Source organism: Danio rerio, chromosome 8 (genome assembly GCF_049306965.1).
Source record: "Danio rerio strain Tuebingen ecotype United States chromosome 8, GRCz12tu, whole genome shotgun sequence".
NCBI lineage: Eukaryota > Metazoa > Chordata > Actinopteri > Cypriniformes > Danionidae > Danio > Danio rerio.
This window is the reverse complement of record NC_133183.1, coordinates 29100001-29126042: the sequence shown is the minus strand read 5'-3', so window position 1 is coordinate 29126042 and position 26042 is coordinate 29100001. Positions and strand designations below refer to the sequence as shown.

General features: G+C 33.6%; 3 long non-coding RNA genes across 11 annotated transcripts in view; 2 read left to right on the top strand and 1 right to left on the bottom strand.

Moving 5' to 3' along the window:
* Positions 1 to 26042, top strand: part of LOC137490330 (uncharacterized) — a 272586-nt gene that overhangs the window by 55734 nt on the left and 190810 nt on the right. The window contains exon 4 of one of the 3 annotated variants that reach the window (XR_012384391.1): positions 16704 to 18005. The exons of the other annotated variants lie outside the window; for them this stretch is intronic. This is a non-coding gene — a long non-coding RNA (uncharacterized lncRNA). Of the gene's footprint in view, positions 1 to 16703; positions 18006 to 26042 lie in introns of those variants that run through there. 3 annotated transcript variants of the gene reach the window in all.
* LOC103911510 (uncharacterized) lies at positions 2850 to 5710 on the top strand. Its single transcript, XR_662381.4, has 4 exons — positions 2850 to 2890; positions 3748 to 3787; positions 3886 to 4029; positions 5363 to 5710. It is a non-coding gene; the product is annotated as an uncharacterized lncRNA (long non-coding RNA).
* Positions 8491 to 12329, bottom strand: LOC100004075 (uncharacterized). Of its 7 annotated transcripts, XR_662375.4 has the most exons (9): positions 12041 to 12329; positions 11649 to 11708; positions 10772 to 10923; positions 10301 to 10356; positions 9361 to 9545; positions 9169 to 9276; positions 9035 to 9094; positions 8775 to 8943; positions 8491 to 8678 (listed from the first exon to the last, which is right to left on the bottom strand). It is a non-coding gene; the product is annotated as an uncharacterized lncRNA (long non-coding RNA). The 7 variants fall into 7 exon arrangements; XR_223971.6 differs by lacking the exon at positions 12041 to 12329 and having other exon boundaries at positions 9035 to 9091; positions 11649 to 11691; XR_012384376.1 differs by lacking the exon at positions 12041 to 12329 and having other exon boundaries at positions 9361 to 9463; positions 11649 to 11691.

Genomic DNA, 26042 nt, shown 5'->3' with positions numbered 1-26042 from the left:
AACTGTATCTAAAATATCACATATTTTCAAGTAAAAAGACCAGATAAAACAAAATGTTCATTTACAATTCAATTGGAAAATAAAAATATGATTTTATTTCAATTTAAGTGTAAATATTTAGAAATGTGCATTTGAAAAAAGAAAATGTCACTTAAACGCTGCATTAAAACCACAGTAACTGTTTGTACTGCAGTGGAGGGTAAACAAGCTAATATCTCAAGACACTTCACAGTCCGCTAAGACCCTCTGTACAGTGATATGTATTCATGAGTCCTTTTTAAATATTCATTGTCCATGCAGTCCCATGGCTATCCTGAGGCCATACAGTAAAATGGCAATGCAATGTCAAATACAAACAGTTGTACTAGAAGTGTGTCACTTTTTTTCCAGCCTTATCGCTGCCCTTCATCATTCATCTACGGAAGTTTTAGCACCTTTCCCAAGCCCATTATCTGTACATTAGCAGCCTCACATCTTTTTATAACATGCATACTGTAAACTAACTAGCCACTTCATTAGGTACACCTTGCTAATACCAGTTTGAACGCCCTTTTGGCATCAGAAATGACTTAATTCTTCATTAGATATACATACTCAGATTTTGGTTCATACTTCGCACCTAAAAACACTAGCTAGTGTGTTTAAAAATCCCAGAAAGCAGTTTCCAAAGTGGCCAAATGCAAACTAAACCATTTTAACAAATCAAATGTGGATGATCACTGTCCAATCTGAAAAAATGCATGAAGTGACCAAATGTAAACAGATCCAAGTTGACCACGTATACAGATCTAAATGCCTTGAGGTGCGTCTGATTAGATTTTTGTGTTAACAAGGTGTTATAAAGTGGCAGGTGCTGTATATCATTAACATATGGCACTCACTTACACAAAGCATATGGTTGCTGCATGTGCACAATAAATTAATTAATATAAAATAATTTATGTTCTACAGTGTAGTAATAGATTTGGTTGCACACTTGGTTTAATGTTTTCTTTCTTGCTGAGTGTTGATTAAAATATATCACACATTTAATTTATCACATTTTTTATAAATTATTTAACATACTGTAGCAGGTTGTCTATCACTAAATACTGCGTTTGATTTACTTAGCACTTTTCCACTTGTTGGGGTGCAATAAACTGATTATTAAAGCAAATTTCAGGGTGATAAGCAGAGAAAGAGGAAAATAAGGGAATGGTTTCTTCTCATTCACCAGTATCTCCTCCCTGCATCATTAATTTAACTCAGTTCTCTTCCCTCTCCAACCGTCACTGCAGAACTTAAATAGTCAGCATGTAATGTGGAATCTAGAGAAGCAGTATAGCACAATAAGGCCTGCTGACATTTACAGCTCTCAGTCTGTTCGTGGTGGCATTTTCATGGCTTTCTTTCTCTGGTAATGCCACCAAGACTAATGTGACAGCATCCAGTCTGTAACATCCCTTTGTAATTGGTTAATTAAGAAACACTTCTGCATCACTAGTGCTGTAGTTTTGTGGTAAAGCGGATCTTGTTCACGAAGCATAAACAAATGTGTTTTCATGTGCATATTAGGACCTGTCTGCACACAAGCATGACCCATCATTGCTAATTCACTTGTGCAAAAATGCCTGATAATCTGATAAAGCATGTTGTTTCCGAATATGTTAAGTACACTTATTGTGGATTAGCAGCTCAGTGGTTAGCACTGTCGTCTCACAGCAAGAAGGTTGTTGGTTTGAGTCCCGGCTGGGCCAGTTGGCATTTTTGTGTGGAGTTTTCTCCCCATGTTGGCATGAGTGGGTGCTCTGGTTACCCCCACAATCCAAAGATATGCGCTATAGATGAATTGAATAAACTAAATTAGCCATAGGTTATGACAGCCATAGGTGTGTGAATTTGCGAGTGTATGAGTGTTTCCCAGTACTGGGTTATGGCTGGAAGGGCATCCACTGTAAAACATATGTTGGAAAAAGTTGGTAGTTCATTCTGCTGCAGCGACCCCCGATAAATAAAGAACTAGGCCGAAGGAAAATTAATGAATGAAGGAATGAATGATTGAATGAATTTTGGTTTGTGGAGTGTCTAACAAAAGGCTGATATGCAGCCAAGGTCAAAAAACACTTTCATTCTTATACAACACATTCTCACTCCCAACTCGTCACATACTGACGCTTGGTCAGGAACCCTCGGCGTAAGTTATTGACGCACAGGGTACCCCTTTAGCGTCACATTTAGACGTGCAGGGATTCCCTATAGAATCTGTACCTGAGCCTGAAGCGTCATATGGAGACGCTGGAGGCTCGTATAATTACCAATAGATGTCAACGCACTTTTTAAAACCTGATTTACGCCTATTATCGCAGTTTTCTTCTTTTAAAAATATGTAATTTTTATTTTGTTCATGAAAAGCGTCTGTAAACTGGGTCGAAACTACTGTATGAATAAACTTCGGTCCACGTGACATCCCTTCACGGTGAGTTTAACGCCGCTCTGCTATTGGTCAAACTGCATCAACGGTGAGTTCTCAGATGAGTTCAACTGTCAACATTAAATAGTATGTTAATGCTGCATAATCTATTTTTATTGGAGATTAGTTGGTGTTTATAAATATGTTATCATTTACTTTATATTTAATGAGTGAACATATATTCGGTTGTCCAGTTTAGGTTAACTATAAAACTATACTACTAATAAAACTTTGATTCATTCATATTATTTGTTATTTTTTTACTTTAAAAAATATTACATTTCAAGTACTAAGTTTAAAAATGTTTTCAGCTGATCTTTTTTCATTTTAAATTATTCATTGAAGTTGGGGTCATTGTATGTGGCGATCTATTTTTTACAGTCTATGCTCGCTATCCCAAGGTTCATTGCGATCCCAAGGTTCACTGCGGTTTTCCACAAGGTACGTAAAAAGTAAACAAATAAAGACGATTTGTTGATAAAGCATGTACTGTAAACTAGCGACGTTATCTAATTACATCAAGTTCATTTATTAAAAACATATTTTTCTTACATATAACGTTGGTCATGCATTAGAACAATATATACATTTTAAGATAAGGAACAGTGTTACCAGATTGTTGTTTTCCACAATAGAATTCGTGCAAAATCTTTATATGATATGCAATATGCAACTCTAATAATACAAATGTATTCGTAATTGTTTCAATATTAAAGAACATCAAATGTTTCCAAAGGTTTAAAGGCTACATTGTAAAAACAATTATTTTCTTAAAACACACACACACACACACACACACACACACACACACACACACATATATATATATATATATATATATATATATATATATATATATATATATATATATATAAAACATAACAAAAGCTCAAGTATAACTTAAGCTGATGTATGTCACAATGAATATCATACACTATTACAAGTATAATTTGGCCTTTACCAATTTATTTAATAAAAGAAAGAATCTATCATCTCTAAATTGTGGTAAAGAGGCACAACAAGCTGTCTTCTTTGTCAAATATTATGTCAGTCAGGATGTCAATGGTAAAACTCAAGGATTACCTTGCACCTTCTCAGAAATTTACCATTGATCCTATGTATTACAAGTGGCTGGATTGTTTTTAACACAAGCAACGTTTTTTAAATCATTATCTTAAACAGATTAAGGCTCATTTTGGACTACACTTACATTACTTTACAACTGCTTAATGCAGTACTGATGTATCTAGTAGTTTAGTGGGTTTAACTAATGTCACATCTGTTTTTATTCATTTTAGATGCAGAAACTTTTGACATATGAATTCATCTTGACTAAGGGTAAGGTTTTTGTTCAGAAATAATCGTTATTTAAAATCATTGTATTTTCTTTGCTATTATGTACAGCTTTTAAAAGAATGTACTTTCTTTTAATAAAGAACTCTTCACAGCACTGCACCTGAACAGTCACAACCTCACAGAGCTGCACAACTGCCCCACTCAGATCAGTGTTGAAGCTGGAACCTCATCTTGTGTACAGCAAAGGCAGAGCTGAAAATTCACTGTCTGTCTTGTATTGTGTGGTAAGTCATAGTTTTATTTTTTAGTTTTTTATTGCAACACTAAGTAGTCCATTCTGTGGCCAATATGATATAAAAGGCCTAAAATGGGACTGACGTGATCATTGTTTTGATTTCTAGATAAGTACTTATGGGGCTACACATGCAGCTGAAGTTAGCTTCATTGAGTAGGACATTTCTTTCAGTATACTCTTAAAGAGATTCACCCAAAAATGAAAATTCTGTCATTAATGACTCATACTTCACTTGTTCCAAATATGTCTGAGTTGCTTTCTTCAGTTAAACAATTTATATTTTAAAGAAAGATGAAAACCTGCAAACATTAACTTCCATGGTATTTGTTTTTCCTACTATGCATGTCAATGTTTTCAGCTTTTCAGCTTTCTTCAAAAACTTCCTTCATGTTCAACACAAAGTAACTTGGAAGTTTTTAAAAAAAGGTTTACAACCACTTGAGGAAGAGTAAATAGTGAACTATTCCTTTAACCCAATCTAGTTGACTTTACTAGAAAATTGTATAGAAACCCAGTGCCTTAAACCCCTTACATTTTATACAAGGTACAACTTTACAGCCATACTTGAATTAACATATTACTGTAAGTCCAAGAAGATTGTAAAGGTTCTAGGTTAATTTAAAGAGGGCTGTTTAGTTTCACCTTGTGTAAAAACATAAAGGGTTTAAGGCAACATTTTCCATGCAGTTTTTTTTTATAAAGTCAACTAGTTTGAGTTAAGAGTGTAATGGGTTTCAGTAAAAGCAGTGAATCATGCAGGCATGAAATTAATGTTTAGCCTTGTAAAACAATAAGCTTGTTATAATTTAGAAATATTTTTAGGGTGGAGCACAGTATGCTGTAGTAGTTTTCATATAATTGATGAGTCAAACATGAGATGTGTGTTTTCAATTGCAAGAAGTGAATTAACAATATGTTCATCAAGATTCAAATCTTGCATCTTATATTTTTAAGGTTTTGGCCCAATAATACCCATATTCTGCTATTTAAAAAAAAAACTTGCTGGAATTTGTGTCAGCATTCCCTTCAATGAAAACTACAGCAGTGGACATCAATGGTGATAAAAATGTATGAGAAGGATAAGGGTGTTCATAATGAGAAGTGCAGTCACTATCCTGATCTCTGAGTTTGTAGAACTGACAGATCAGCTTGGAATACATGGAAACATGCTGGAAATGTTTAACCTATTATACAGTTAATTCAAGAGTGCCAGGTTTAATGACACTTTACATATATAAATAAATATCACTGAACTTTCTAAATGAAACCTAACACTCATTCTTTGTTCAGTAATGATATTGTGCACTTCTAATACTTTACAGTGGCAAAACCTGGAATAACACCTGGGAGCCCTCCAGGAATTCCTGACACTTTACGCCCAAGTCTCCTCATGCTAACCGGGTTGCAATATGACAGTCTAGTCAGCATAAACACCTGGACTCACCAAGCACACTTTGGTTCTCAGTGTTTTGTAAAAATTGTTTTTGCTATTCTTCAGTAAATACTTGAATATGTTTTGAACTTATTCTACTTTTGATGTTTAAGTTCAGAAAGTTGTTATTATAAACATAATTTGCATTTGTCATGAACTTGACTTCTTGTTGTTGTGAAAGCTGTTTATTATAATGGCATTTCCAAAGGCATCATTTGAAAAGATTTTTTGCAGTGCAGTTTTACTTGAGCTTGACATACCAGATGTATGACATGAATAAATATCACAAAATAAATATAATAATGATAATACAAAATATAAATTTCCTTCAATTATAATTGTTTTTAATCATTTATATATGTATGGTAATATATTATTGCATTAAAAACTGTTATAAATATATATATTTTTGGTTTTTGCATGTTTGCGTGATTTTTTTTTTTTGTGGCATTATAAATAAATTCTAAATGTTTCATTAAAAATGTATTGTGTTTATTTGCATACTCATTTACAATGAACTACTATTTTTACTATTTAATGGGCACTATATTTGTCATTTAAGTTTGACATATATTTATATTTGTATACCTACATGACGCAGTGTTTAGTTACAGGAAATGCTGGAAATGTTTTCAAACATGATGCTTTTTTTATTATTTTATTATTCGTTTCAAATTTAGTATACTGCCTATGATCTGGTTTTACTATGATCATTTTGCACATCAGGTTACCCCCACAAAGGAATCTCACGGTAAATATACATTTGTATTTTTAATAAGACACTAAATAACATGTAATATTAATACACATTTTGATATTTAAGTTATATTATAAGGTTATTATAATCTACCTTCAACCGGAAGATTACCAAATAGAGACAAAGTGTGACGTAGATTGCGACATTGTGATTGGACTATAACTTCTAAGCCAAATTAAAAGATCCTTCGTGTTGCTAACTATGTTTTGCTAACTTTGCCACTTTACTAACAGTGTCCTTTATCAATGAGTTATCGCTGTGTTTCAAATAGTTACCGATTAACCAAGATCGTAACCCTAAACTTAACCCTAACTACAGCTTTCAATGAACTACAATTTGTAGCGCCATGTCTTTCCCGTCCCATCTATACAGCGACAAAGGATTGTGGGTAATGTAGTTTAAAGCCTTTTTGTAATAAAATGGAACAAATACTATTTTTAATGAACTAAAGACTATCTGAATAAGGTCATTGTGCATATATTTATGACATATATGAATGCCAGACATAAATTTGTTATTTTACAATGAGTATTTTTTTAAAACAGCTTTTATTGACTTGATCAGTATATATCAGACTATTATATCCAACATTATTTATTGAACATAGCATAGATAATAGTCTTGCTGATATTCTCTCACTCATTTCTCGTTTGAAATGTGATTACTTTTTCCTTTTCTACGGGGCTCTACTCATACCCTTTGAGTAAAAGGGCAGTTAACATATGTAGATGTATTATCTTCAACATGGACAAGAAATTGTATTGTCACATGAACAGTTGTGGTAAAAAAAAAAGCTGTAAAAATAAGCTAAACATTAGTATCCTCTTTAATCACAAGTTATTAGCAATAGTGATCTATGTTCATCACAAATATTATGAGTTCAGAATAAAATGTGTGGATGTAATTCTGTAAGTGTGTTTCATTAATGGTCATCATGTGATGTTTAATTGTTTTCACTTTATTTGAAATATGGATAAAAGCTCTTAAAATATGTAAATGTTTATAAATATAACTTTTTTAAAGACATGTATTTGTTTGAAAACCACTCTTTATCTGATTATTTTTACTTTCTAAATCTTCAACTGTTTGTGTAACAGTATGTTTTGATGACAATGGATGAACTTTGTGTTAAATAATGGTTCCACATAATGTCTTTGTCCTGCATGTGGGTTAATTTGTTAATTATTTTCTTTATGATCAAATGATTTTAAGATTTGCTGCATTGTAAGAATCATAAAAATAGTGAGAAATGAGGTAACAATGACGATAAGATATCCTTTCAAATGCTGTGAATAGTTCAAAATGATTAAAAATACATAGCCATGAACCAACAAAATAAATATGCAAACCTTTAAATTATCTAAACTAGAAGTAAAAAAGTTCTGTGCTGTACTTATAAGTTACTGTGAAGTTCTATGTCTACAAAAAATACATATTTTATTTTACTTTTTGGCTTAGTCCCTTTATTAACCAGGGGTCGCCACAGCTCTATGAACCGCCAACTTTTCCAGCATGTTTTTATGCAGCAGATGCTCTTCCAGCTGCAATCCATCTCTTGGAAAATATTTTATTTTTTATCTTGCATTCAATAAAACATTATACAAAGTTATTTTTTATTTTCAGCATAACAACAGTGGCACTGTTATCTCACAAGTACAGTAGTTTTTTGTTAGACATTCTAACAAATTAATACAAATGTTTCAAAGTAAAGACAAAAATAAAAGGAGATTAATTTTTTTTTTTTTTTTTTAGAAAAATCCATGAGGACCAAATAGATCCATCAGATCTTTGATGTAAATCATAGGTTAATTTGTTCAGAGGTAGAAGTCTGGTTGCCTGACTCAGCCACATATTGACTGGAGGTATCTGAGCAGTTGACCATAATAATGTAAATTTTTTGGCCAAGTATATGCAAAAATTAAATTTATCATAAAAATGTATCATAAAATTAATATTTTAAAAGCTCTTAATGTCATTTAATGTAATAATTTTATTTTAATATAGAGTTCCTTAAATCGTTATATGTTGTAAGCAGTTAGGCATACAATAATGCTCTTAATTTACAACACTGATTGATTTTAGAGGAATGCTTACATACCGTACATATCTATGTATTTAAAAAAAAAAAAGAGACAACAATTTGGTTATAGAAGATGAAATTTTTATTTTATTTTTTTTACAGATTGCATTACATGCTTTAGATTCAGGGTTAAGGTCATCCTCTTCTGGATTACAGTAAAAGAAAATCCACAGTCAATGTCATATTCATCAGCTGGAGCTTTATTTAAAAAAATCTATGTTCTCTGCTCCAGCCAAAACTTGCAAGTACCTTGCAGGTCTCTAGATTGCACCATCGTATTGTTGTTTATTTCTCAGTTATTTTGTTGCTTTCTGAGAATGATGATCCATAGACCTTTTAACCCCTCTTCGTTTAGGCCACATGTCGAATCTTAAAAGAAGAACACAACAACATAAAAATATATTAATATCCTTTGGACTGGGTAACCTTATGCTTATGTCTGTGCCAAATAATACAAATACATACTTTTCAGTAGCAAACAAGCAGGAAAGTTCTTTGAAGGAACCAGGATGAGTTGAAAGGTATTTATAGTGGTTGGCCATCTCTGCCACAAGAATCCACTGCTTCTCCTGAAGAATCCTGACTAGCAGGATGATGTTGAAGACCCTCCTCTTTGTTGCTGGGTCAGCAGAGTCTGAAATATATTCATAAAAAGAAAGTTGTATTACAAGGATTATACGTCAACTTTTAAAGAATCAACACTGACAGAAGTCTAGTGTACATACCATGCCATATGACGAAGACATCCATATCACTTCTGTTTTTTGTTGTCTTTGCTTCTGCTACTGAAAAAATGACAATAATAGTAACACTTACAATTTTTCATGACTACATGTAATATTAATAAGAATTTCCTCACCCTCTGCCCACTCCTCTACATCACAGACCAAAGTCTTCCAACTGGTTTCCGGTCACTGCCACTTTCATGGATTCTGTTTTGCAACTTGCTTTGCAGAGCTGCTGCGGTCTACAGTGATAAGCAATCAAAAATCACAATACTATTTAAATAGGTTACTGAACATCTAAAACAAATTCTACTGGATATCGTTACCTTCTGATATCAATAGGTCAGCGAGATGGCCAAATTGTTGAATATCTGCTAATTCCAGCACATGACCATGAGAGTTACAGTAGCATGTCTGGTCACTGCAATCCTATAGAAGAAATATTGCACTGTTCAACCTCCTTCCCAAGAGTAAAACCAGGCATATCCTGGTATGCCTCACTCCATTTCACCTGGTTAACATATACAAAAAAAAACAAACAAACAAACAAGCAAATAAGTAAACCAATAAGTTTTGGCATTTACTTGTAGATCAGTTTAAGATAATCATATAGTTCATCTATCTCAGATTTAAACTCATGTGCTTAGGCATGAAACACACTAAAATCATGGGCTTAAAGATGGTGCTGAAACTTTGGACAGCTTTTTGCAACTCTTTGGAGGTAGTGTCATTAGTTGATGTAGTCCACAAATCTTCCTGTCAATCCTTAATCCTTAGCTGTAAACAAACCTTCAAAATATTATCTTCTAATCTAATTTTACTAGGTGAACATCACAGAGCTGTTTTCTTGTTAATTTAGTTTCAACACATACAGTTTAAAGTACCTTGTGCATTCATGAAATGGTTATACTTATGGTTCACATCTACTTAAATTGGCAGTATATCTAGTGTGGAAGCAAGACAGATGAAGGGCTCTTCCTTGCAAATACTATCCACCTTGTATTGCACAGACTCCCACTCAAGAATATCTAAGAAAAATGTCTGCTGAGAACTTGGCAGTCTATTAAAAATAATTATACCAAACTCTTTTCCACCAATGGAAAGAATATAAAAATATTTTAGGATATATTTATACTTGCATGACCAAATCTGAGATAAAAAAGGCCATCAGTATGCCTTAGTTTAAATAAAAACAAATTTTTACTCTAGCCCACTGTCACCTAGATCTATAGATACAGGGACTAATGGAAACATTAAAGTACACACCAACAGTCACTGGAGCAAGGCCCTCTCACAGTTGGGAAGATTGGAGTTCCTATGAGCTGTACCAGATAAAAACAACAAAGAAATTAACATTTATAACAATTCTAACTTATCCTAAGACTAGTAGACAAGCAGCATTAGTAGTTTAATTTCCTAAACCCCAATGTGGACAGTTGATGGCCTATAAGGTGTCATAAAATCAGACAAAACAAATTACTTTCTGAAAAAGAAAAAAAATGGTTGGCCACTATCAACACCCAGAACAAATAGTTTTAAACAGTTAGGCCACAATATTTTGTGAGCTTATACTGTAGTTTATAATGTTTTTCATAAACAATAGTAATAGTAAAACTAATGCGTTTCTTTCTGTTATTACAATAGAAGTGAAAGAATAATTGCATTTTATCTCATACAATCATATATGCCTAAACAATGTAGATATTTCATATACATGGAATGAAAAACTTCACTAACCCTTGACTGATTCCAGAGTGGTCTTGGCCCTCTATACATGGTGGAGCTTCCTGCAGATCATCAAGTTGTCATCAAGACTTGAGCTTATAATTGAGATCTTGATGATAAATATGAGTATCAAGGAATCACTCATGGTGATAGGCAGAAACAGGCTGAAAGACACAAGAATTAATCAAACAAATACAAATGTGTTAACAGAGATAGAGAGAAAGACAAGTTCAATTTAACATATAGACATGGGTAAAGTGGCTTTACTTTTTGCTTATTAGAAAACAAAATTGGATTTTTAAAGAAATCTAAAGAACCTGAAAAGAGCAAAGAAAAAATATTCATATCTGAACAGTGAACACCTTATAATTTACACCTGTATATATATATATATATATATATATATATATATATATATATATATATATATATATATATATATATATATATATATATATACAAATACATATGTGTGTGTGTGTGTGGTAGATTAAAATAAAAATTAAATTAAATTAAATTAAAAATGTGCTCAGACGGGCAAAATTTCTGCCTTTTTTTCCTTTAAAGGCATGGAAAATAATTGTTTTTACAATAAACCTTTGGAAACACTTGATGTTCTTTAATATTGAAACAATTACGAATACATTTGTATTATTAGAGTTGCATATTGCATATCATATAAAGATTTTGCACGAATTCTATTGTGGAAAACAACAATGTGTTAGCACTGATCATCTTAAAATGTATATATTGTTCTGAGCTATGCATGACCAACGTTATTATTGAGAAAAATATGTTTTTAATAAATGAACTTGATGTAATTAGATAACGTCGCTAGTTTACAGTACATGCTTTATCAACAAATCGTCTTTATTTACTTTTTACGTACCTTGTGGAAAACCGCAGTGAACCTTGGGATCGCAATGAACCCTGGGATAGCGAGCATAGACTGTAAAAAATAGATCGCCACATACAATGACCCCAACTTCAATGAATAATTTAAAATGACAAAAGATCAGCCAAAAACATTTTTAAACTTAGTACTTGAAATGTAATATTTTTTAAGTAAAAAAAATAACAAATAATATGAATGAATCAAAGTTTTATTAGTAGTATAGTTTTATAGTTAACCTAAACTGGACAACCGAATATATTTTCACTCATTAAATATAAAGTTAATGATAAAATATTTATAAACACCAACTAATCTCCAATAAAAATACATTATGCAGCATTAACATACTATTTAATGTTGACAGTTGAACTCATCTGAGAACTCACCGTTGATGCAGTTTGACCAATAGCAGAGCGGCGTTAAACTCACCGTGAAGGGATGTCACGTGGACCGAAGTTTATTCATACAGTAGTTTCGACCCAGTTTACAGACGCTTTTCATGAACAAAATAAAAATTACATATTTTTAAAAGAAGAAAACTGCGATAATAGGCGTAAATCAGGTTTTAAAAAGTGCGTTGACATCTATTGGTAATTATACGAGCCTCCAGCGTCTCCCTATGACGCTTCAGGGTCAGGTACAGATTCTATAGGGAATCCCTGCACGTCTAAATGTGACGCTAAAGGGGTACCCTGTGCGTCAATAACTTACGCCGAGGGTTCCTGACCAAGCGTCAGTATATGACGAGTTGGGAGTGAGAATGTGTTGTCTTATAAAGTGCATTTATTTTTACCTAATTATCAAATGACTGTGATTTTAAATTTATTAAAACATTTACAAAGTTTTGTTTCCTTGCCAACAATGTTTTTTTTTTTTTTAATGTATTTTTTCTTGACCAAAATGAACCTAAATAAAATTCCCAATTTCCAGTATCCTGTTAAACATACCACTGCCCTAATTTTTTTTTTTTTTTAGAGAGTCTTGTAAGCCACCTAAATCAAAATTTGTTTATATTTGCAAAACGTTATTTATTTGGTCAGTGAAATCCTTGAAAATCTTTTTAATTTTGCTAATTAAATGAATTTTACTCATTTTCTAAATTATTTTTATTGAAAATCTACCAATCACATATTTTTGATTTTAGTCAATTATCTAAAACATTCAAATTTGGGCTTGTATAAGTCAGTAATTTTAGATGAACACACGCCTAATGCATATAAGCAAATCTATGCAAAAACCCTATGTGATATATTGATGGAGAAGTCATGCATGTACATGGAATATATATTCATGCTGTAGCAATATAACACGTCTGACACTTGACATATGACACTTATCCTCTGTTAATGCTATGCATCTCGTCCATATTAAAATCAGAGGCCCGAAGGACTTACAACAGCACATTAAAAACCCTCCATTTCACTTGAACATTCACATGTGTACCTCCTGGTCTCTTCTCACAGTCTATACAATAATGCATAAACAAAGCATCTTTGCAGTCAGGACTGTGTGTGCGAGCATGTGTGCATGTGTTTTTGCATGTGTGCATTTGTGTGTGTTTGGGGAAGTCACTGTAATTGTAGGTTGCTTGTCTCAGTGAGTAACTGCAGTGTGAAGCAGGCGCAGGCTGTGGCCTCAAGCATGAAATTACAAATGAAATTTAATTTGCTTCACATCCACTGTCTGCACAGAGATCATGGACAGGACACTGCCAGAGTAGCTGAAGGTTTCAACTTGTGTGTGTGCGCATGGGCCAGTAATAGTTTAGTTTTACAATTCTGAGAAATTTTTGAAAAATATCTTTACAACGGCTATGCTAATTGCAAGTTTTGGGACAATAAAACTTATTGATTGACACATTTTAAAAAATACATATATATATATATATATATATATATATATATATATATATATATATATATATATATATATATATTCTTAAATCTAAAAACAACATGTAATACATTATTTATTTATTTATTTATTTATTTATTTATAGTTATCTAAATAAATCCACACAAATAAAGATCATTCCAAATGATAAAAAAATACAATTAATGACATTTACAATTATTTTTAAATGTATTTCTTTACTTGTATTAATTAGATGACATTCAAATGGGATACTATTTAAACAGATTCATAATTTTAATAAAAATATATAAATCTAATTTATATCCTTTTTACTACCTTTCACATTGTATTTTGGGGTAATTTTTTTGTATTTTAAAACAATATCATGTATAAGGTTTAAATAAAACAATTATTAGTGATTTTTTTTTTATATATAAAATATATTATTATTCATTTTAATTCAATGTTTCTTCCTGTTTCTTATAAATGTGTTCCCAAATTCAGTCCAAAATGTTGCTACACCAAGTGTATAGTCTTCTAAATGATTTTGAGATAATGAACTTTTTGGAAGTTTTTGCATTCCATAGCAAACAGTATGTGTGTAACATTTGTTTTTTTTTTTTTTATAAAAAGTCTTAATGTAAACAACTCAAAAAAACATCCCATAATGTAAATAAGTTTTCATTTAATAAGAATATGTCTAACTCAATTTTGACAAAAATGTCAGATAGAACCTTATAATTTAAGCTGACGATCTGTATGTTTACTTGTGTTTGTTTAACAAGGTATTCTGTGTCCATGGACCCACTCCGAGTATATACTTTGTGTGTGTGTGTGTGTGTGTGTGTGTGTGTGTGTGTGTGTGTGTGTGTGTGTGTGTGTGTGTGTGTGTGTGTGTGTGTGTGTGTGTGTGTAAGTGTGTGTGTGTGTACGCTTGTGCCTGTACTTGACCGCTTTTTTGTTTAAAGATTATTCTCCCCTGTAGCTCCGGTGGTCTTGGCATTTCACTAGCCCAATCTTTAATGAATTAAGGGGACATTGAACCCGACATTGATTTGTTAGCTGCGGTTTAAACAGTAACACACCACACAGACAGCGGCACAAACTTCAGTTCAGTTCAATTTAAGTGTTTTGTTTTATATATATATATATATATATATATATAAAGACGTGAATCAGCCATTGTCACTAAGCAGCTTTGTATAGTGACTGTGATTAGGATTTGGGATGATGACCCACATTAACCCAGAACCCAGAAAGGGTTCATTCAGAATCTGTAACTGACACATAGAACTCTATTAAAACAAAACAACATTATAATTAATGACCTCTCTAAACTGCTGGTATAAATATTTTATATTGTCCATAAGCATCAGAAATACCACTTCTTTGGACTGTTGAACTTCTTAAGACTGTTTTATTTACCATTGCTTTTAATTCATGATGATCATCTTTGTCAACTTATTCATTGGATTTTTATTGTTTATAATTTTTGTTTATTGTTGTAATGTTTTACTATTTTCTTCACTGTTCTATTGTTCTTTGCCTTATAGCACTTTGAATCTGAGAAAAGCACATTACAAATAAAATTTATTATTATTATTATTATTATTATTAATAGTAGTAGTAGTAGTAGTAGTAGTAGTGGTGGTAGTATAAAATATAAAACACCGGTTCCAAAATAGAATATGAGGCAAACTGTAGAGCTAATGTCTATCCATTTGGTCAATCCCGATTGCTTCATTCATTCACAAGAGGATAAATTACGAATAATTTTGTAGTACAAATAATTTATCCTCGTACTAAAAGCAGAAGCCAAAAATTACCATTCAGTATTATTTTTTTGTTGCTGTGACTATATAATTTAGAAGTTACAAATTGAGTTTGTGTGTGTGTGCGTGCATGCATGTGTTTGTGTGTGTTATTAAAATCTCGGTTATTATTCTGTTAGACTCATGAGTCTATGATGGTTCATATAACTGTGTGGTTTAAAGGCAGTATATATGGTGGCATAACCCTAACTACAACAGTTCAGCTAACTTAAATGCACATTGTGATGGCTTTTTGCATCATGGAAATATTTCTGAATTATTATACCGATTCATTCATTCATTCATTCATTCATTCATTCATTCATTCGTTTGTTTTTAGATATTCTTTTATTCACACAGTAGTTTGAAATAATTACAATAATTTTTAATGTTGCTAAATATGCGCTCATCTAGGTTGCATTTATTTGATAAAATGCAGTAAAACGGTACTGTGAAATGTTATTACCATTTAAAATAACCATTTTTTATTTGAATAGGTTTAAAAATGTAATCGCTGTAATGACAGCTGAACATTTAGTATTGTTACTCCAATCTTCAGAGTGTCGTTATTTATTATCAAATATTATCAAAGCTGAGAAATGTTGTCCTGCTTAATATTTTGTGGAAAATGTAATCCATCACTTCAGACATTTGTATTTATTATAAAAAAAAGAAAGCAAACTAGCAGCAAATATGCAGTAAGTTGATCAAAAAACATGAAAAAAGGTTTAGTTTGTTACACAAAGTTTGTGTATTTATTGAACAATCATGAGCTAAACTAATCATTAATTAAGATGGATAATTAAAATCTGTCAAAACTGATATTCTAATATTATTTATTCTTTATTATTTAATAGAAAACTTTCACTTGAGAGATTAATTGTTTCCTCTGATCAACTCGGGAAGAATAAGCATTGTGCAGTAGACCAGGAAAAAGGGGAAAAAAGAGAGAACCAATGTTTGGTGAATTAAAAACAATATGATGAATATGTCAAGTGTACCAATGTGAGAACTAAAAGTTCTGGTGTGAAAGCGAGGGCAGAGGAGACATTTATTTGAGCGGATTCAAGCTGAGAACATTGTGAAAAGAATGCATTTAGATGAACATCTGACAGGATCAGACAGTCTGTGCTCTCTCCATTGTGTTCAGTCAATTCCAGAACAACCCAGATGATCACACAACACTATGACTGATTAATTGTCCATTCCTCTTTCACAAAACCATTTGCTTGAATGACACACTTTTAAAAATGTCTTATATTTGGTTTTACATGTTCCAGTCACATCAAAGGAAAAGTAAAACATTTCTACACACATTTTTTATGCAGTTCGGACAGAAATTTGAGGTAAAACGCTTCCATGCTGCATGTCTTTCTTCTCCCAGTGCTGTCACATTCAAGGTGTTTGGATGACACGGAGTGTGTTTAAATGAAACCCAGTGTACAGCGGCTGTCAGAGGAGCAATCCTGGCTTTCAGATACAAGATCAATTTCACAATATGGTGGGATCCAGACTAATGCCCCCCACTGATGGGATCCAAGTCTATAGCTCAGCTCAAGGCTGCTGCTGCCTGTAATGTGTAATCTGTGTGAAAATATGAGATTATTGATAATCTTGTGTTGGCTGGGAGAACAGAGGGGCGACACGTAGATTAAATTCTTGGGAATTGTCCCCATTGTTTTGCTGGAATGAGACATCCATTTTTTAAAATGGCAGGACAGCAGATGCAGTTGGACAGCATGTTCTCATCAGGCGGCATCATGTGGATGTTTTCTGAAGATGACAGAGGACAAGGGCTCTGAAATCTCCCATCAGCACCAACTGAAAAGTGTCCCTCGTCCTGCCAGTGGGAATGATGGAGAAGTTGTTCCGTTGTTCCGGTTAAAAGCAGTTTTCTGCACAGATTAAAAAGTTTACAGTTAACCGTTGACTGTCAGTAAAGAGGAATTGTAGCTTTTTATTTATGCTTTGTTAGGACTGTCATTCAATTAATACATATAGAGATACAGTATTTTTGATGACTGGATATAGTATGTGTCATTATATTTATTTTTAACTATTTCACAGTATTTCAGTTTTACTGTATTTGATCAAATAAATGCAGCATTTGAGATTTGTCGACATATGGAAAAAAACCATACCCTAGAACGTTTTGGTAAAACACAATGCGGGGAGGATGCATTTGTTTTATTTTAAGTCTTTTTTACATGTCAGTTTCATTGTATGGCCTAATCTAAGGCCTTTGGTATTACTTAAATTGATAAAGAATTTTCATTTTTATTTAATTTATTTATTTTTTGTTTTGCAACAAGTAAGAGCATGCTTGGAATTATTTGTTGTTTGTGGGTGTTTTTGGATGATTCTTTAAAATAATAGTTCATGCAAAAATTTAAATGTACTCACCCTGCTTGTTTCCAAACTGTTAAAGTTTCCTTTGTTAGACACAAAAAAAGATATTTTGAAGAAGTTTGTAACCAGAGAGCTGACTGTATGTGATAACTTCATTTTTGTTTTTTTGTTTTTGTCCTGTAAGTTACTAAGCAGTCAACTAATTCCCACATTTTTAAAAATCATCTTATGTGTTTATCACTGTACAGGCTTGGAACAACTTGAAAGCGAGCATATTTTTTTGTGTATTATTTTTAGTGTATACATTTTTTTGTCTATTATCTTTTAAAATGTCCTAATCAAATTTTGCACATCTCTATCATTATTGCTGACATTAGGAACATTGCACACTAATCACTTATGCTACTATAAGTATCTCAATAACTTATTCCTTTAAAATATGGGTATTATGGTAAGTTTACACACACTCAAAATAATCCCCCAAAACCACTTTAATTTTCTTATCATATACATTGCAAAGATGACTATCTCAGCTTCGTATTTGAGAGAGGCTGCTCTGCTCTGATTGGATAGATGGCTCAGTCTATTTTGATTGATTGACTGATTGCCTGATTGATTGATTGATTGATTGATTGATTGATTGATTGATTGATTGATTGATTGATTGATTGATTGATTGATTGATTGATTGATTGATTGATTGATTTTTCTATCAGTTATTCCCCAATTTTTCAGCCTTTAAAAGCTTTTCTTAGAATTTTTGTTTTGTTTCTAGTATAATTATTTCAAAATTTTATATAAAATCAAGAAGCACTTTCTAAACAAGCAAAAATACTGTCTTGTTTTAAAAAAATAATGCCAAAGTTAGTATATTAAATTAGATTTATAATTTAAATTAAATTGATAGAGTTTTTCTTTGAAGCAAGCTAAATTATATGCCAATTGTGTAAGGAAATAATCTAGTTTTACCTTTTGACAAGATTATTTTGTTTACCCCATTGCCAGATTATAGGGCTTGCTTTAGGGTAAAACTCACTTAATTTTGACATATTATTTATCTGCATGTCTAGATAATGCTTCTTGATTTAAGAATATTTATATATTTGAACTATTAAAATATAAGTAAGAAAAGGTTTTCTTTTCCACAGTAAACGAAATCCAGGTGGCAAAAACTTTTGGGCTAAAATACGGCTTAGTCTCAGCATCGGTGAGAAGATAATGGTCCAGAGTTGTGCCAACTCAATAAAACCCTTCTGGCTCACTGTCTTGGCTCAAAGCTGTTGTAGGTCTGTGGGTCGGCTCTCTATGTAGATGTGTGTATCCACAAACTCTAAATAGTTGAAATTCTTATTAATTTTACCAGTATTTCACTTACCTTATCTAAACACAAGCACATGCTGTTGAATAACTAAAAGTTACTGTGAAACCAAAAATGTTACGTACTAGCCACCATAATTGCATAAACTGCAAAAACTCATCTGATTTATAGTTGATATTCAATCATTCATTTTCTTTTCGGCTTAGTTCCTTTATTAATCTGCGATTGCCACAGCAGAATGAACCGGAAACTTATCCAGCATAAGTTTTAAGCAGCGGATGCCCTTCCAGCTGCAACCCAACCCTGGTAAAATCCATACACTCTCATTCACACATACTGTACACAACAACCAATTTAGCTTATTCAATTTACCTATAGCACATGTCTGTGGACTGTGGGGGAAACCGGAGGAGAAACCCAGAAGAAACCCACACAAACACGGGAAGATCATGCAAACTCAACACAGAAATGGCAACTGACCCAGCCAAGGCTTGAGCAAGTGACGTTCTTGCTGTGAGGCAATCATGCTACCCACTGCGCCATCGTGACGCCCCTATATAATTGATATGATGAATTTAAGTTTGTAATAACCAGGGGACATTTACTACTGTAAAGAAATAATCATTTGCATGCTTGGGATATTTTCTTTCTAAGGATAGTCAATAGAGACTGAAGAGATGTGTTTCTCGTTAGCTCAGTAGAATTGTGTGAATACTTAAGAATATCAATATGCCAGCGTGTGGGCTTTTCTTTTTATGATGTTGTTATCAATCAAGTTCTCTGAAATTGATCATAGCACAATAATCAGATTCACTCAATGCAACTAGAACCGTCAAACAAAACCCTCAACATATTCCTCACCTCTTTAGCTGGAGATACATGTCACTCGAATGTTTCTTAGACTCTCTTTCTCTCTCTCTCAGATCCATCTCTCTCAAGGATAATCACATTGATTAACTGCCTGGCTGATAGGTAAAGAGTGGAGTGGATCTGTGTCAATGAAGAGAGAGAGAGGGGGGGGGGGGGAGAGAAATTAAGCAAGAGCATTGACTTCATTGATTCATCAGCTGTCACATTTAGCAGTTCAGTAACCTGTTAATTCACACCGTCCACAATCATCTCAGAAAGCTAATTATCACCATGAGTGTCTTTGCTTTCATTTAGTCTAGCAGCTTTTCACGAACATATACTTGAAAACATCACCCTGACATCTATTTATTAAGCACTATAACATTATACATCTGAACACTTTCCAGTAAGGGAATGTTGAACAAAAAAATTTCATTGCTGTTTTTCACAGGTCAATTATGTTTTACAAAAAAAAAAAAAAAAAGTTCATCGCCACAAGAAAATGAGCTCAAATGGTTTCCACTCTATAAAAGGACCAAATTTCTCTGCCGATTTTCTCTCACATGTACTGAATGAGCTGTGAAAAGAGAAAAAAGCTTAAGTTAAATGAGATCTCGCCCTCAGACTGAGACAAAGCCAAAGCAAGAGATGGAAAGAGCGTGTTAGACCCTTTAGCCATGCAGATTTAAGGTTGATAAGCTTTATCAGTGTGCTACTGAATAATGTGGGCTGCCGGATTATTGTTTCTGTGGAATTGCACTGTGTGTGGCATTTGTTTTCTCTCTGTCCTGACACACACACACACACACACACATGCAGAGATGGAGGATGAATGTATTACAATGCAATCACACAGCGCGAAGCCTGCAGCAATCGTTTGAAGTGTCTGAAATTCAGTCATAATGTTGAGGTTAAGACAGCAGGCTACCCTCCCAGAATGCATTTAGCCTTCCATTAAAAATCAGCACACAGATTATTCCTCTCAGACCTGCCTTCTGTCTTCTGGAAATGTCCTTTTCTCTTCTGCTTTCCCCCAAGGGAGTGGAACAAACTCAAGGTGAAAGAAAAAAGTATGTGTGTGTGTGTGTGTGTGTGTGTGTTTGTGCGCGCGTGTGTGTGTGTGTGTTTGTCTTGGAGAAAGAAATGGAAAGCAAGGCCATGTTTGGACCTCTGGCCTGGACCCCGTGGCTTTACTGTAATATGATTCTGTTATGGATGTTGAGCGGTCAAAGTTCAAGCTGCCTGAAAAGGTCCACATAAAACACAGACGCATTTTTAAACCTCACTCGCTGAGAAGCCAAATGTTTTCAAGATATAAAATGCCTTTAAAACTGTCTAGGTTTAATAAAAATGTCAAACAATTTCTGTGAGAATTTGTGGAATTGTTCACTAAAAATGATTCATGCTATGAATTTCACACAGTGAGATTAATCGTAGCTTTGGTTGTCATTGACTTTTTTTTAACGTATCGCCAAAAGTTGTACGCAGAAGAGAATGCAAAATCACTCCTTGATGTTAGATGGTGCTACACAACTTTAAGCTTCCGACACCTGCTTGTAACACAAAAGAAGTGGAAGAGAGGAAGTTCGCACACTTGTTGTTAAAGTTACTGGTGACTCGAATAAAGCATGGATGGTTCAAGTAGCAGCTCCAGCTCTAGCGATGAAGAAATGATGATTGTTCACAGAGCAATAAGCAGCTCCACGTTCATATCGCCTCTGGGCATCTTCTGCAATGTTCACTTACACTGACAGTTTTGCGCTTGAGTGCCTCCAAGTGCTGTTTACTGTAACTTCAGCAGCTCCGTGCACGTGAACACAACTGCTAACCTGATTGGTGGAGAAGGTTTTAACGCTGCGTTTCAAATAAAAAAAAAGTCACAAGGTGTTAAGCATCGATGGAAAACGTGAGCAAAAAATGTCTCTGTGTGCACAGGCCTTAAAAATGTGTTTTTAGATATAACCACAGTTTGTGACCATGCCACCAGTGGGCACAAAGGGATGGGATGCGGACGGACTGAAATATTAGCTGTAAATATTCTGCTACTTGCAAATGAAGATGAAATAATGAACCAAAGCATTATAATTCCATCATTGATCATAAAAATTGTGTTAGTAAGCTTTATTATGACTGTAAACTAGTAAAGTGAAATGAGGATTAATTTTAGTAAGTAAAATAAAGAAAGGAAAGATAACTAAAATGAAAGTTCGAACATACATATAAATAAGTATGATTAAGTAGGCCTAAATAAATAAATTATATACGCTAGAGAGAGATGTACAGTGTTTGTTATTTTAAAGTGATAGGACTAATAGTCAATAAATAAACTTTTTCATTTATGTTTTAATTTGCAGTTTTCATTTACATTTTTGTAGTTGATTATATTTTACTATCTCAATTTATTTCTCAATTATTGTGCATTAATGATAAATGAATGATTAAATAGGCCTAAATAAATATTTATTTAAAGATAATACCAACAAACACGGAGAAACCGTCCAGCGCAAGTGATATCGAAGAACAAATTGGCGTGATGTTATTTCTAGCAAAATATGGGCGTATTATGTTAGATTGGACTTGTTTGAGGATGGTAAAACACCTTGTTAAAAGTGAATTTGACCATGGTAATTACATAATATCCCTTTTTTTTTGACATGGTCATCTTTATTCATCATTCAGACAAATAGTTCAAATATTGCATCAAATATTGCACTTCCAACTCTTCAAAAACACTGAAGAGTTGGAAGTGAAGTGAATTCAAATAGACTGTATGCACAGAAGTGTTTTTCAACTACCAATAAACATCCAGGGAAAGGTTGATGTGACTATTTTAATTTCAGAAGGTTTATTTTACAAGATCCATCTATTTAGTTTACTATTAATTCATTTAGTTTACTATTAATTTAGTTGTTTAAGTGTAAAAAGAAATTGAACATATTCAGTAAAATAAATGTATTATTTTAAATACATGGTGTGGAATAATGTAATTTAATGCAGTGCTTTATATTTGTAAAGCAGTTCTTGTCCAGTTTGAGACCCACTTTATATATTTATATTCACTTTGTATCTCAATCAACCAGTAAAGATCATAGATTTTGAAATAAACCAAATCTTAAACACTGTGGTTTATAATGAAGTAACTGTTTACCAGAAGCACCTGAACTGGCTTATTCAGTTAAAAGTCCCCGTGCCCCATTGAACACAATATATTATAGATGCAAATTGTACATACCCCAAAACATATCAGACCTGTTTAAAATCTACACTAAATGTTGTTTTTAAAGCAGAAAACATTTGGAATGAATTACTATTGTAGACTTTTATAGACTATAATATACTATTATAATTATAGTGGCCTGTTGCCCAAAGCTGGTTTAGGTTTTACCTTGTAATAAAGTTTACGGCCCTCACGGAGACTGCCGTACAGCACCCGCGAGACCTATATGAGACGGGCCGAGAGAAAAGGAGATGGAAAAAAAAGGAGGAAAGACAGAGTAGACCGAGAAAGGGGAGATAGGAAAAAGAAAAAAAAATTGGGGTTCGGTTCTTTAGACACGCTGCCACTCGGTCCTCCACCAGCTGAGAGATGCGACGACGTGCAGGGAGCCCTGTGGAGGAATCTATCCACCCGTCCGTCTTCTGGTGTCCGGCGGCGGTTCTCCTGGCTGGCTGGTGGCATTTCTTACGCGGTGGCCTCATCCCGTTCCCACGGCTCTCGGCCACGCCCCCTCGCCACATACCTCATGTTGAATTTGAGCAAACTATAAGTTCCAGACTCATGAAAGTATGTTGGTTTTGATTGAGTTTCATCATCATGGTAACTTGTACTACAAACCTAACCTGTAATAGAGCAGGTTTTATTTTTGATTAGAGATCGCAAACACGAATATATGTCACTTTACTTACAGCTGATTGGTTCAGGTGGGTTTGCAATCTGATGGAACAAAGTTACTCTCAGTCCCTAATGCATCTTATTTACTTTAATTTAACAGGAAAACTTTTGTTGCTAGTCATTTATTTAGATGAACTATGCTTATTTTATAAGACTAATATTTAAATAATATACATTCAAATAGTTTATAATTGTGAATTAATATTAATAATAGCTTCATGCTAAAGGACATCTGTATATTTACATAGAAATTTGCTTTGATAAATAATGCTTTTAAAATGGCTGTCTTTTGGGCTTATTGTAAACCTACATTATTAAAATCAGCTGATTGATTTGCATTGTTATAATATTTTGTTTATGTGCAGCAAATGCTTAAATAGTCATCTAATCGCCATTTTCAGCAGCATAGATTTGGAGATATTTGCCAACAGTATACTGCTGTTCTTTTTACACCAAAAAGGATTGTGAGTAAATAAATAGGGCTTTAAATTAAGGTTTAGGCTTAAGAAATGGAGAAAAAACACAATAAAAATCAATAGAAACTCCACACAAGGATTGTGTGTGTGTATTCTATGAATTGTTCATTCACTGTTGGTGAATAACGCATTGAGGTATTGCGCTGAATATGAGCTTGTTTAAAGCATTCTGCACTTATTTATTGCACACGTTTATCAGGAGAGAGGACACAATGATGTAGTCATTTTCATTCGGCTCATCCCTCTCACTGAATCCCATTAAATTCTTGCCTTTCTCTTGCTTTCTCAGAGAAAGAGCGGTCATCTCTCTCTGTCTGGCTTTATGGATTCTGCTTCAAATTTGTGAGGACAAAAATTGATTGTGCAAAAAATATACTCCTCCTTTAGTAATATAACCCTTCCACCTCCCTCGCCTCTCTCTGTCTTTCTCTCTTATGGTTCTGGCACAGGAAACAGTACCAGTATCTGCACAATTCTTCATTTACACCTGGATGTTGGATACACCGCTCATAACTTCTAGTACATTCTCAGAAATAAAGGTAGGAGAGCTGTCACTGGGGTGGTACCTTTTCAAAAGCTACATATTTGTACTTAAAGGTTCCATATTAATACCTCATGGGTACATATTAGTACCTAGAAAATTTTAGGTACCAATATGGAACCTTAAGGACAAATATGTGCATTTTGAAAAGGTACCACCCCAGTGGCAGCTCACATACTTTTATTTCCAAGAGTATATGACACACAAAGCATAGATGCTGACATATTTTGTGAATGAACCTTGAAGCATGCAAACCTGAAGTGCGCAGCCACCGGTGATTAGACAAACCAGTGAACGTGGTGATGATGTGCATCGAGGAAACATCTGATAACCAAGATGAACTACTAACCACAAAAAACGTCCGACTTGAGCAGAATTTTGATCATATCAACATCTTTGATCTTATCATAGCGGTACAATTTGCATCTAAGCAATTCTCTGACAGTGTAATAAGCCTTAACGCTATATCATTTGTCTTTCATGCGTTATATTGCAATGAAATGTGAAGTGTGCTAAAGATAATTAATTAAAAAATATCTGTTATTGTTACATTCTTAAGGCTGATTTATACTTCTGCGTCAAACGCCGGCGTATGCTACGGCGCTGACGCATAGCCCTTCGCCGTGGCCATCGCCGTCACTGACGTGCACCTCTCAAAAAATGTAACTGTGATTGGTCGGCTTGGTAGCGCTGACGAGTCTGGGCGGGACCGAGAGCCGCGCGAATGGCGCGAGGGATTGTTTACAAGTGTGGAGTCCCGTGAAGGAGCTCCGGATGGAAAGTTTTGTATTGTGTTTACCTCATTGAAACTCGACACAGAGGAACATTTACACCTCACTGCCAACTAGTGTTTCGGAAGTGTTAATGCAGACCGACAGAGACAGCGCGCAGAAGTATAAATGCACAGCCACGCGCATTGCATGCGTCGTGGGTTACGCCAGTCACCTGACACAGAAGTATAAATCAGGCTTTACTAGAACATGCAGTGATCAATGTGTTGAATGCACTTATTTAAGAGTAAAATTAGACCGGGTACTAAAGTCTTTCAACCTTTAACTAAAACTAATTCAACAAATAAAACCAAGTAAAAACATATATATTTAATAGCAAAAATGGTGACAAACGACATTTAGAATGTTTAAGATTTTAGTTTAGATTAGTTTTTTTAAATCTTTTTTAAATCAACTTTTTTTCCACCAAACTTTTTTGTTCAAAAAAATGTTAAAATAATGCGTTTTGAGCACTGAAACAGCATATTTGAATGGTTACTGAAGAATCATGCGACACTGAATACATTT